The sequence below is a fragment of the Pogona vitticeps genome, chromosome 1 (genome assembly GCF_051106095.1).
Source record: "Pogona vitticeps strain Pit_001003342236 chromosome 1, PviZW2.1, whole genome shotgun sequence".
Lineage (NCBI taxonomy): Eukaryota > Metazoa > Chordata > Lepidosauria > Squamata > Agamidae > Pogona > Pogona vitticeps.
Window position 1 is genome coordinate 339434821 of NC_135783.1, and position 14685 is coordinate 339449505.

At 38.0% G+C, this 14685-nt stretch overlaps 1 protein-coding gene across 8 annotated transcripts in view; it reads left to right on the top strand.

The window, feature by feature from the left end:
* Positions 1-14685, top strand: part of PPP2R5C (protein phosphatase 2 regulatory subunit B'gamma) — a 97616-nt gene that overhangs the window by 44641 nt on the left and 38290 nt on the right. The gene's annotated exons all lie outside the window — the stretch shown is intronic.

The following is a 14685-nucleotide window of genomic DNA, read 5'->3' on the forward strand; positions in this document are numbered from 1 at the left end:
TGAGTAATAATTACTGAAATTCTCGCAAACATATTGCTTACTTGTTCAGTTTTAAATTTTCATGACAGTGGCAGCTGTGACTAGAGAAGCTGATTCTGTTTTTCTTCCAGCTTGCAATCCCAGTACACTTACAGTATTGTTTAAAGAATAGCATCCCCATTTCTTCTGCTAATTTTATTATCAAAGTAGTAGAAATATATACTGGAATCTTCTTCTGCTCCCTTTTTGGTATTCTTGGTGTAATCATAACTGATTGTTGTGGAAATCTACTAGCAACCATCTCTGAGCTTTATAATGTGGAGACTTCCAGAAATAAATTGGGCAAGGAGAGCTTTTGTGTAGTTTGGATTTTGCTAATAAATTCTCTACACTCAGTACAAAGAAGAATTTGTTCTTTCTCTCATTTCAGACTTCAGTCTTTAGTTTTTAGATTTCATTGCCATGGAAGTGCTTGAACATGTATTTATTGTAACTAGTTATGTGTTTTCACCTAGTAACTAATAACTTTAATAATTAATAGCTTGTTCAAAATATGCAGTTTAAACACGAATATTAGGTGTTTCTTTTCAAAGATCTTGGTTTTAAGTCGTTAATATATTTTAAAACAATAAACAATAATAAGGATGGGTGTATTTATATTCCTTTCATGGTAACCATCAGCTCATAAGTTGTGATTTTCTGAAGTTAAAATAAAATACCCATACTCTTACCCCACTTTATCTCACCCAAATATGTCAATTATATTATTTGTTAAGATATAACAGTTTCACTAAAATCACATCTTCTGTACAAACTTCACAGTGGAGGTTATATGGTCCTCTGGGAAACCATAGTACACTAGAAGAAGAGCCACAGATTGGAAACAATTCTTGACACACCACCTTATAAGGCTCGTAATGTGACTGATACAATCTTGATTTGGCCTGTATTTCTTTCACACAGTGACAAAAAAAAAAAGAGGTTGAGAATGACTGAGTTTTATTTCTGCTTTTCCCAGTGCTATACAATTGTACACAGAGCCATAACATCTTACAGGTTAATTTTTTCCCCTTCAATTAGATTTCCATCTATATGGGAATCTACTGTAATTGAATTCCTATATATATCCCATCCCATCTTTGTTATTCCTAGTGATAATGAAGGCTGCATCAAATCACTAACCGCACTAGATTCTGCAGTTCTACAGGTACCTGTTACATACCAGTCATTCAGGATTGAATGGCTTAGACCAGCGATGGCGGACCTATGGCACACATGCCACAGCTGGCACACAGAGCCTTCTCTGTGGGCACGCGAGCCATAAGTCGCCATCAAGAAATATTTTCCCGTCCTCTCCCAGATTTTGGCACTCCCCTCTGCTGGTGCAGTGTTCCAGCGGAGGGGTGCAATGGTGACCATTACGAGTCTAGCCGAATGGGGGATTGGAGGACTGGTAAGTAATTCTTTGTTAATGCCACTCATACGAAAAAAAAACACAAGCATTTAACCCTTGTAGAGCAGTTGTTTTTTCTAAAATAAAACCTGAGTATTCAGGTTTTAATTGCAGTGCTGACACTTTGAAATAAATAAGTTGATTTTGTGTTGCAGTTTGGGCACTCGGGCTCAAAAAGGTTCACCATCACTGGCTTAAACAAACATTCTGAAATTTAGATTTCTCTATTCATGGTTGATCAAGCCTGTGTAGCCTTGGGCAGGAATCTAGGTACCATGAAGACTCTTATAGCCATATTTTTTTACTGTGTATAATGTCATGTGTATTTTTCTTTTAAGAACGTGCAATTTGTAGGTCTCATAAACTGGCACTAGGCATTATTTTTCCTAGATCGTTTATATCCTACCTTTCACCAATCATTCTATCAAAGAACCAGAACTTCATTCTGATAGAAACCAACACCCCACGTTTCCCAAGATTTTGTTAGTTAATACAGTTCTCATTAACTTTAAGAGTAGCAGGATTGGGACCACATGTTAAAGCCGATGTGCTGTGTATAGCAAAAACCTGTATGTACATTAGACTGATGTCTATGCATCAGAAGCAACCACTGCAGAACACGTTTTTAAAGTAATCCATACAGTTCCAAGAGGTCCCCAAACTTTATATGGTAGTCTACATTGAGGGTTCTGAGCCATTGCCTACATGTTCTACTTGTGCGATACAAGTGTAGGTGGAATGCTGAATTTTTATGACAAGTATTAAGAATTCTTTGATTCTGGTTGTTGTGGGATTTTTGGGCTCTTTGGCCATGTTCTGAAGGTTGTTCTTCCTAACGTTTCGCCAGTCTCTGTGGCCGGCATCTTCAGAGGACAGCACTGTCCTCTGAAGATGTTGGCCAAAGAGACTGGCGAAACGTTAGGAAGAACAACCTTCAGAACACGGCCAAAGAGCCCGAAAATCCCACAACAACCATTAGATCCCAGCCGTGAAAGCCTTCGTGAATTCTTTGATTCTGTTGTCCTCATGTAAGTATAGAGTGTTATTCCCAAAAAATACCTGCCTCACACATACTATCCATCAGTGACCTTTTATCATGGTATCAATAAGTCTGGACGCTTAAACATGTTTCACTTAATCGCCTCTTCCACCAACCTACCAATTTACTGTAGATTAAAAAACCATAATAATAGAATGATTAAAGGCACTTTGGAGAATAAAAGATACACCCAGCACTATCATTCAATTGTGGGGTCTAAGCCTAATTGCTGGCATTGTTACCCAGCAGCAAGCAAACCTCCATCTGTATAGCTGATTAGACAAATGTTGCCCTCCTGTTTTGTGATTCATCTTCCCCTGCTCCCAATCAAAAAACACTTTTTCATCCTTTGGTTTCAGGAAGACTACTTAATTTTCACATTCCACACTGAAATATAGTGAAAATAATGTTTTGCTCAGGGACAGTTACCCTGTTTCCCTGAAAATAAGACCTAGCCTGAAAATAAGCCCTAGTATGATTTTTCAGGATGCTCGTAATATAAACCCTACCCCAAAAATAAGACCTAGTTAAGTGAAAGCCCACTGTCCACTATTGTGCAGCAACCAGAAGAAGATGGCATGACTGTATTTGAATAAACGTGGATTATTGTACTTGGAAAAAATAAAACATCCCCTGAAAATAAGTCCTAATGCATTTTTGGAGCAAAAATTAATATAAGACCCTGTCTTATTTTGGGGAAAACATGGTAGATTCTGATTGTTACCGAAATGTAATTGACGTCTACATCATTTTTCTACAAACCTTTGTTTCTGGAAAATATTTCCTAAGAAAAACATAAGATAGTAGAAAATTATATGATAAGGAACTGCATAAAATAATATATAAATCTATGTAGATTCATCAAATGGTAACAATCAAATTAATTGTGGGTTTTTTCCTCTAAAGAGAAACAAGAGGTACAGATTTCAAGCATGTTCCGAGCCTGAATACCTCTACCAAATTTATAGACAGTTATTGAAGATTGAGTTGCAGGGAAAGAAAGTGGCCAAGAGCAGTAGCCATTTCCAGGCAGTTTATTGTTCGGTGCTGTACAGTTGTTTTTGAGATTGTCTGTGGTAAACCTGAACTGTGAAATCATCCATACTGTTTATGCACTGGAACTGAAGGGTGTTTAATAAGTACTATTTGTGATGTACTACTGGCTAAGTAATCAGAAAGCAGTAGCTTCTCTTGAGTAGCCTGTCTAAAATCTCAGAAATGAATGGAAAACGTTTTATTAAATAGATAAATTAGGCATCAGTAGTGAGATACAGATGCCACTTAGACAAAAGCCATGCTATATTAAAATGTGTTCACTATAAGTGATAGTTTGAAGTCTTCACAGAAAATATGTCTGGGTGCAAGACATTTTGACCATAATGCTCAAAAATTTGCTGCTACAATCTACAGATTGGAGTAGAATTTGACATATCATTTGTTACTTTGGAGCCAGATTTATATGCTTCTCCTTTTTAAAGCTCTACGGAATATCATTCTAATTTCATAACAAACGTCTAAGATGTGTTGGATTTCTCTAAGCCAACTGGTGAGATTTTTTAGCTGTGGAAGGGTTCCCATATTCAATTGCAGTTGTCACTGTCAGTTGGTTACTGCTCATGAGACTTCTCTGACCATCCTACAGTGGTCAATGAGGGCTGACAAAAGCCTCCAGCACATTCTAATGGAAATCTTTGTATAAACTTAAACGCTCCATAAGGGAGACAGCTTTCTATGTGTGTCTATGTGAGTGAGTCAATATGAATGTAGGGATAGAGAGGTGAGCATTAGGAGATGATGCAGCTGTGGCTCTGTTCAGTTTTGCCTTTGACCCCTCCCTAACATGCAGCTTCTAAAAAGCTAACCTGTCCTAAACCTACTAATTCCCATGTACTGTATACATGTATTGACATTCAGGTATGGCTGTTAGTGTTAAATGTGCCCTGATTTTTGGATTAGTTTATTGCTTTGCTTCTTAGTTCTGTGAATTGTTAGTGGAAAGTCCTTGTTTACTTGTGTGTGGCTTTCAGTATCCTGTTAGATGAACAAATATTATGACTAGCAAGCATTGTAGTGTTGAACTTCAAACACCCACAACAACCATTCAAACACTATCCTTTGCTAATCCTCACATGAAACCTATAAAGTTGTTCAATAGTCGTATCAGAAATGCGACATGGGGTGCACTGAGGCTACCAGGTAAATGGTAGGTTTAAACAGAAGGCTTTCTCATTCTTCTGATTCTTAACCACTATGCTACAACAGCTCTTAACATGTAATTAACCAGTTAGTGCTTGCTCTCTTGTCTGCAGCTCACTTCCTGCCCTTGCTCTTACACTATCTGCTATCCACCCATGTGCTTAGTCTTCTCCCAGATGCTCTTCCTGCTGTTTAAGATTGAAGAGCAGTCTGTTAAAGAAAACCAGTTTTGTACTCTTTGGTTCCTGAATGTATGCCTTCTGGACAATTTCACAAAACATTCCCCATTCTGTGTCAAACAAGCAGGCTGTGACCTGCCATTCTGTTGATGTAGAAGTAGCAAAAGTCTTCAATCATTGTATGCTACCTAGTTTGAAAAATTTTGATATGCATTGGCTAAAAAGACCTACACAACTTTTGTTATATGAGGAAGTTCCCTCTGGTTACTTTAGTATACAGTGTATTTTGACTTTAAAAATAAAGGAGACCGACAAAACAAAACAGTTAAGAAATAGTACAACCAGTTGATTGCTAGAAAACAACTACAGTGGTGCCTCGCTTAACGATTGCCTCGTTTAGCGATGAATTCGCATAACGATGTGTTTTTTTAGAAAATAATATGCACCGTATAACGATGTTTCCTATGGGCGATTTTCGCTTAGCGAAGTTTGGGACCATGCTTCGCATAACGAATGCGATTTTAGGTCCCCTGCTTCACTTAACGATGTTTTTTTTTCAATTAAAAAAGTGTCTTAGAAGGGTCAAAAACGGTTCTAAATGCTTGGATTCATTAGAGGACCCCTTAAGTCATGTGCAAACCTGATTTGGCTTTGATCTGACTTTTCGTTAATTTTTTGTGATTTTTTTTTTTTTGGCCCATAGGAACCAATGGACCTGTCAAAATCTGACAGCTCCATGCTTTCCTATGGGGGAGAAAACAATTTACAAAAAATTAACGAAAGTTCAGATCAAAGCCAAATCAGGTTTGCACACAACTTAGGGGGTCCTCTAACGAACCCAAGAATTTAGAACAGTTGCTGAGTCTTCATTAATTTTTTGTGAATTTTTTCTTCCCCCATAGGAAATAATGGAGCTGTCAGATTTTGACAGCTGTCAAAAGTTGGGGGGAAAAAATTCACCATTAATTAACGAAAAGTCAGATCAAAGCCAAATTAACTTTTGCATCCGTTTTAGAGGGTGCAGAAGCTAATCCAAGCATTTAAAACCATTTTTGACCCTTTTATGACACACTTAATTTTGCAAAAATTGACTTCGCAAAGCCATTGAAATGTATTGAGTCAGCTACAATACATTCCAATGGAGGAAACATTGTATCGTTTAACGATGTTTCCTATGGGTTTTTTCGCTTAAGGACGGCAATCCGTGCCTATTGGAACGGATTAACCGGTTTCCAATGCATTCCTATGGAAAATGGTGTTTCGCATAACGATGTTTCACATAACGTTTTTTTTTTGAACCAATTAAAATCGTTATGCGAGGCACCACTGTACTTGAAATTTGAGGGATGAAACAATATCATTCATGGTTTATACTAAGTACCACTTTTAACAGAAGAATTTGCTGATATGACCTTGGTGTTGCAGTATGACTCAAAATGATTTAGTTTCCTAAAAATAAGACTTGCATGGTTCTTTTCTTTTTTAGGCCTTTCATAATACAAGAGTGGTAATGTCACATTACTATTTATCTACACATGTTCTATTAATTTCATTTCCCAAGTGACTGGAGAAAGATTTAAGGATTGAATAGGACACTTCAGAGCTTTAAATTTAGTTCCCTTTCTTTTTGGTTTCTTACAGGATTCTGGTAACTCTTGACATAACATCTGTTTGGACCTCCACTTTTCATTTTGTAAAACAACAAAGGGAGGGAAGTTGGGGGGAGGTAAAGGAGGAAGAATATGTGAATGTTGTAGGTGCATATATTTAGGTACCTGGGGAGTATGAACTAGAAGATTGTGCTACATGCTTGATAAAATGAGAACTTGGAGAATGAATTATTCTTGTATATGTTTGTCACATTTGTGTCCCATCGTTCCTCCAGTAACCTCAACACAGCATGCATTCTTATTCTTATTTAAGAAATTAATTTTAGGAAGTAGGATAACTGATGTGACAAAAATATTTTGGGAGATAGTTTCAGACATAAAGAACATTAAGGGAGGAAGGACAGGATTGTTTAAGGGAGCAGGGCTTTCACACAGCTGAGCTAGAAAAATGAACTTTAGAGGTAGGGACATGTGAGTATATTAAATATGGAGAAATTCACAGGCCTTGAAGAGCCATGACACTTGGAATGAGAAGCTTGCATAAGATCTGTAAATAGCCAGGTAAATAATATAGTCATTTAGAGAAGCATACAGCATAATCAAAAGACAGCATGATTTTGACAGCAGAAAAATATATGAGATCAGAAAAAGAAGAGTGGCATAATCAAAGTGAGGGGTGACCTGGGTCTGGAGGAGAGGTTTTGCTGTATTTTGTAACGTGGTAAAGTGAGAAATGACAGGACTTTATGATGGGCTGAACACAAGTGGCAAAGGCAAGAGGGGTCAAATGTAAAGGGAATGTCTTCTATCCGAGCAAGAGGGTGCACAATGGTGATGTCAGTAATAAAGAGTAGAGCGCTTTAGATGAAATACCAGAATCTGATTTTGGACTTACTGAGTATGTCATGATGACAAAGCAGCCAGGTGGAAATATCAGATAGATGTTTGGAAGATGAGGCTGGATGGGAGGAGAAAGTTCTGAGGTAAAGAGGGAGCAAGTGGGCGTAATCGGTATAAAGATGGGACTGAAAATAATTATATGTGACAGTGTATAGAAAGAGAACAGTAGAGGGTGATTCATTTGTATCTTGTGCTGATACTATGCAATGTAAATGCAGGATATACTCTGCCTTCACTCTAGCATTTTGTACAAATACAGAGCATTATATTACACATACATTGCTTAGCTGTGCTAATGACCATCGCTGCAGGCCTCTTTCTACCAGTTCCTAGTTGTTACCTTGTGGAACATTGTTCTGGTTCTTTCATTCTTTGCTACCTTTGTATTTCTTGTATTACAGTCATTGACCATAACTTACATGCAGCACTGAAGACTGGTTGTGCCATAGGAGAAGTCTGTCTGGCAAGAGAAAGAAAATCAAATTATGATTGCTGCTTGGAGCAGCAGCCATGCAACAGCCCTCCCACGCAGTGGCCATGATCTCAGAAATGAACAGAAAGCACAAAGATAGCAACACTTACTTGCTATCTAGTGATACTTAGACTTGCATACACACCATGCTGTCTCTCATTGTTAGAGTTGAACTGGAAATAGTAGCTTATCCAGTAAGAACTCACGTATAATTTCACGGAAAAAAGAGAACAAATATGCATTAAAAGTAGAAACAGCTACATGTTGTTGTGCAACAAAATATACATTTGGATGTAGTTAAGGTTAAATCTTTATTTGATTTCTCTCTGCCTCAAAAAAGTTTTCTGTGGGAAAGCAAAAATTAGTTCTCTACAAAGACTGATGTTAATACATCACAGTTGTATTGTCATTTCCATTTAATTCCTTTTTTTAAACAAAAATACTTGTTACCTAGTGTTTTCTCCAAGGTTTATGTAGGAAATTCCCAGCTTGAATAACTAACTGTTCATTGGTTACCCACTGTTGGTTATATATCGTGTGCTGTGGAGATCAATTTCCAATGAAATTTTCAGACTGTTAGCTTACGGTTTAGGTTCCACCTTGATTATTGAGCTCATAGATGTTGTTTACTGATTCACACATCTTGCTGGAGGTATGGAGAAGTCTACATTACTTGGATCTTTGGCAGCTCTGATTAATTTAAAGTCAATCAGAAGAAAAGTCAGTTTCAAAATCCGTAATTCAAAATCTATAATCTATAATTCAAAATCCAGGGTGGAATCTAAACTGTACTTATCAATTAATAGTTGGTCCTTCTACATAAACAAAAAAGCCTCTCCAGTTTGCTAGCAACTATATTGGCAATATTTTATCTCCACAGAAGGTAGTTAACAATTACTTAACATATTGTTTCCCAGCAAATAAAGGTCAGTTGTGAGAAATGCTTACATTGTACAGTAATGAGCACTCCAAGCTACTTTTCTACCACATATGGCTATGTTGCAATGCTGTCATATTCATTGGTTTTCCAGGTCATGTACCTATTGTGGTAAAAGCCATTCTCAGTGCTGTTTGTGTGCTGTACACATAGGGGAACCATAATATCTGGGAAAAGTAGTTTATGAAATGATCCTAAATGATGTGGGGGTTTCCTCTTTTTCTCTCTCTCCAGTATCATAGTATTTTGTAAATGTATCTATACTACACAGGTGTACCATTTGATAGCACTTGAACTGTTATGGTGCCATGTTTCAGAATCCTGGAATTTGCAGTCTGATGCAGTACTTAGAAGTCTCTGCTGTAGTTCAGGGGACCACTGTAGAGAGGAAGCTCTCTTCTCTCCTTGAGAATTCTCAACATCTCACCATACAACAAGTTCCAGGATCCTGAAGGACAAACTAAGGACAGTGGAAGTGATACAAATTGCTGTTCCTGTGTAGTACAGTGGGGTCTCGACTTAAGAACCATCCGACTTGCGAACAATTCGAGTTACAAACCTGCCCTATAGGGAAAGTAAGGACTCGACATGCGAACTTCCCTCGAGTTACAAACAGGGAAAAAAGTCCCCCCTCCCTCCCCTTAGAGGCTTCTGGAGGGGGGAAAAGGGTCAGAAACTTAAAAATAAATACTGTACTGTTAAATAAAGTGACTTACCAGGCCTTGGTAGCCCCCAAACCACAGGAAAAAGAGCAGGAAAGAGCTAAAAGCCAACACCCAGAAAGAGCCTGGCAGCCATTTTGTGGTTTTCCCCACTCCTCTCCCCGCCTAACAGCTGATCGGCTGGCTCTGAGCAGGCTTCGGGAGGCTTGCTCAGCACCTAAAAAGCCTGCCTGAGTGCCTTTGTGCTGAAAAAATCAGCACAACATGCTTTAAAACATTATTTAAAATTGGCTTCGTTTTTTAAAAAAAGAGTTCTAAAGTGCTGCCTTTAGTGTTCCCTGCCTTCCCTGAACCTAAGGGGAAAAAAGAAAGAAAATATCCCCCTCTAGTGGCAGAAGGCAGAATAGCAGCTTCCCATTAGTTTCTATAGGCAGAAAAGAGCAGATACGGATTAAATGGTTTTCAATGCATTCCTATGGGAAATGCAGATTCGACTTAAGAACTTTTCGACTTGAGAACCACCTTCCAATACGGATTAAGTTCTTAAGTCGAGACCCCACTGTACAGATACACACTGAATGTCAAGCTTATTATATACTGGCTGAAATACAGTAGTACGCTGTAACTAAATTAGTCCCATTGAATCAGTGGAGATTTGATGAATCAGTTCCTTTGTAAATTCAATGGACCTGCTTTTAGTTGTGACTTACTACTGTTTTACAGCCACTGACAATGTTTAACAACGTTGATGGATGGTTGGTGGCCAGAATCCAGTGGTAGAGTTCCATTAAATCACATTCCTGCTAAGAAGCTTACTAGAGCAAGTTTTTGAAACCTCAGAGGATTGCAGCAGAGGAAAATATTCTAGTTATAGTGATATTGGATTACCAAAGTATGCCTTTGAATCTTGGCCTTAGTCTTTAAGTGAATAGCAGAAATATTTTTATCAACCCAATCAATACAGAATAATGTTCCGTTTTGTCAGTATTCTTCATTGAACTTCATTCTTTCCAGAAAATATAGCATGAACTACTATTACAATACTATCCTAAAATATTACGTGTTGCATGGGCCAGTAAATTCTTCCCAACACACTCTTATCAGCAAATGAATTGTAACTTATCACAGTCCTGCCATAACTAGGAAACATGGCCTTTTGGATTTTCTTCATGCAGTGGTTTCCATGGTGATGTAATGTGACAGAGACATCTTGAAACAATATTACCACAAGTTAGCACAAATATAAAATACCTTTACTCCATAAGTAGTCACATGCTGTATTCATTAGTAGTCTTTTTCCATTTCCTTCAATACATTTTATACAGCTGGCAAAAGTGACATCCAATGAAGTAAAAATGCTTTGTCTGTTATTTTTTTCTATTGTAATTTGACTCCTGTTTTAAATAAATTGCCCATCGTTTCTCCTTACATCTTGTTCATTAAAACATTTGAGGGTTATTCTTATTTATGATTACATAATTGTTTGTGAAGCACTTTAAAGAACCTATTTCTCTCTCCTACAACTCAGATTGTCTTTTTTTCTGTAATGGTTAAAGCATTGAGTCCCAGTAAGTTTCTTGCATAGCAAGACAATGGCTGAAATCCTTTTGCTTAGTATAGCAGGTCAGACTAGAGTAGACCCATTGAATTAGTGGGAACTTGGTGAGTCAACTTTCTCAGTAAGTTTCTTCAATTCATATGGGCTCTAGTTGCAACTTACTATGCTAAAGTAAACCATAGCTAGAGTAGGCATGTATGAATTAATGGTACTTATGGAAGATTTGACTCACCGAATCCCCACTGATTCAGTGGGTGTCCTCTAGCATTATATAACTATGCTAAGCAAGGAGATTTCAACAAGTGTAACTTCCCTCAGAGCACCCAGACAAATGTGGTTTTATAGTATCTGCACTATCAAGGGTATAATTGATAGGTTTTGTGTCTTTTTGTGATGCCTTTGGGAAGTCTAGCTAAAGTGTATCCATCATGGGAGCTGTGCACAAATAGTCATTATCAAGCTGACCTTGATCTAAAATGTAAATTAAAGTTGATTCTGCTACAACTACATCAGCGTTTAAGGTTGATAGTTCTTCAATGTTCATTGTTCAAATATTTTTAACAAACACCTGAGTTTCTCTACTAAACTCTCAGATATTCAATATGTTTTGCATATTTGGATTTTATTAATACAGTACAGTATGTTTTGTGCTTTTGCATTGCTAACCAATTACTAAGCATACAGTCCTTTTAGATAGTACAGCAGCTACAACAGCACATCTATGTCCTTAAATTAACAAAGGTAAAGGTTCCCCTTGACATTTAGTCCAGTGGCGTCCAACTCCAGGGCATGGTGCTCATCCCCGTCTCCAAGCCATAGAGCCAGTGTTTGTCTGTAGCTGGTCACATGGCCATTGTGACTAGACACAGAATGCTGTTACCTTCCCACCATGGTGGTACCTATTTATCTACTTGCATTTGCATGCTTTCGAACTGCTAGGTTGGCAGGAGCTGGGACATGCTTTCGAACTGCTACGTTGGCAGGAGCTGGGACAAGTGACGGGGGCTGACTCCGTCGCGTGGATTCGATCTTACAGCTGCTGGTCTTCTGACCTTGCAGCACAGAGGCTTCTGCAGTTCAATCCGCAGCGCCACCACGTTCCTCCTAAACGAACATAGGGCAGTTGAATTCTTTAGTATTATTTACACAGGGGAAAAAGAGCTAAGTTGATGGTAATTTGAACACTCCTTTGTATCCTCTTTGGTTTCTGAGATTAAAATTCATATGATATATGTCTTTCCTTGCCTTCCACCATGTAGCAAATACTTCTGTACTCCAGGAAGCATTTGACCCATTGGATTCAGGACATTTTAAGCTTAGTCATTATTTTTAAGCTGTTTCTGCCTTCTATCCCTGACTTTCATTTACTGCTTGTCTGTTTATTTCTTTTTACTGTTTTGTGAGTTTATTTCTTTGTTAGTTGTATGCTCTAGTTATGTTGAACACTGTGACTATACTGGGAGGAGAGCGTACATATTTCCGTGGTAGTTTATTATGGGATTTTGTCAAGATGGGATCATATTTCTTACTGTAGGAAATATTTTTGCCTCTCAATCAGTCAAACAGCTTTAAAGATTCTGTGGCCAGCAGTCCAGGATGACAGCTTATTTTACTTTTAAATTTGTGAAAATTACTTGTCGTGGATTTACTTTAGTTCTGTATCAGAGAAAGCAAGTTCAAATTGTCTGGGGCTAGAACCTTTATGGTCCATTAAGTGTTCATTGACATCAGTAGAGGCTTTTTGAAAAGCAGCCTGGGAAGGAGGAACAACTATCTCTTGTCTCCAGCTAGTGACTAAAGATAATAGGTAGCAAAGAAGCTGACAGATCCAATAGGGACTGCAACAGGCTGGAGGTTTCCCACCCCAATCTACAGGATGCTGGGACTGAATTTTGAGAAACAGAAGATATATAAATAATTGGCCAGAATCCAAAGAGAAAATACGTGTGTAGGAAAGAACTTTGTGCACATAGCTTCTTCAGTATACGGAGCAGCCATAGTTTGTTAGAAAGTAGACATGAAGAAGTACATCATTCTGAATACACCTAAAATATGTAGTGTATCATTTAGGTACAAAATATGTTATTTTTTAAAATATTCAGAGTGAAGACCAGAGGAAAAGCAATTGAAAATATGTAAATTCACTTAGAAATGTATAGCCAGTAGTTGCTGAATGCAGTGTATTTTTTGGTTGATTGTTCCTTAGCCCCTTCAGTTAAGACCCAGTGTCTAGAAACCACTCCAGGCATGATTTGAAAAAGCTGATGTATGCTTTTCCTTGATGCTTAACAAGTACGAGAAAGGAAAGATCTGTTAAGTGATCATGAAGTCTGCCTTGCTTTAGATTAGGTGTCCATTATTCTCTCATGTTTTTCCTTGCGGCCTTAAAGCTTTCAGCAGATTTTCGCTATATAATAACCAAACCTCCACAGCAGCCAGCTACATTTTCCTAGTGCAACCATATAAGCCATATAAACTACATAAGCCATATAGTCTTTATTACTACACAGTTTCACTCAGTATAGTAAATATGTGCACAAAATAGATTGAAAAATATCATGGTCTGCAAGAAAATGCCCCCCTCCAGCTTAAAAACCACAAACATGAGTTTACTTTTGTCCTGTACATGTCTTCATCAGGCTGGGCACCACAAAGCTCTGGATAATGCAGGAAAAATGTTCTAAAAACTATGGCCAAATGTAAATACCAGTTTCATTTGTTAAAAGGAAATTGCAAATTAGAAGCTGTATTGAGATGGAGGTACTGTATACATTCCAGTCAAAACCACCAGAAGTGGAGTCTGGAAAATGCACTTCTCATTTGAGTCTGCAGCCTTCAACAGGTGTGATACATCTCTTACTGGCCTTGCTTGTCATAGATTCTCATCTGTGCTCTTTTGGCATGCCAGCAGTAGTAACTTTGAGCGTTCGGCATTTGTCCTAATCCCCTGTTTCCCAGCCCACCAGCAACTGTTAGTGATGTACCATTTACTATGGGAGATTATCGCTTGTGCTTCTGCCACATCCTGTTTGATGTGTTCTTAAAATCTTCAGGGAAAGCCTTTCTCTTTGTCTCACTAGCAGTGCAGGCATGTCTGTTGGAAACACGAGAGAGGGCCTTCTCTGTGGCTGCACACAGGTTATGGCATGGCCTCCCTCAATATTGGCCCGTCCATCTGGTGATCTTGTTCAGACAAGTTTTTAACTAACTGGGCAGTTCTTGCTCTTGTGTGCTGGACATTTAAAAATTACATTGGCTTTAAACAGAACAGAAAGTCTGTGAACATATTCATGTCCTCTGAAAAAGTGATGTTTTATTATAGTAGTACTTGTTCTTTGATAGAGCGATCAGCGAATAAAAAGTAAAAACAAAAACCACTGCTCAAGTACCTCTCCTGAGGTGTTCAGTGCAGTGGTATATAGAGGAGTGTTATATCCAGTTGGCATGGATCCTGACTTTCTGGTAGAGCAAACTAGAAGTAGAAATCCTTTGCAAGATAAATGGGACTCAAGATACTCAAACAGATATGTCTGTCATCTTCTAAAGGGTTCTGTTTGTTTAAAAAGTCTATGAAGAGATACCTCTCTCCTACATACTACTCTTAAGATATATCATCTCAAGCCCCACTGTTAATAGAGGCTATTAATACAACCAAAAAGTGTTTTCTGAGAAAATGCAACTGTAGTAGAACCCATTAGTT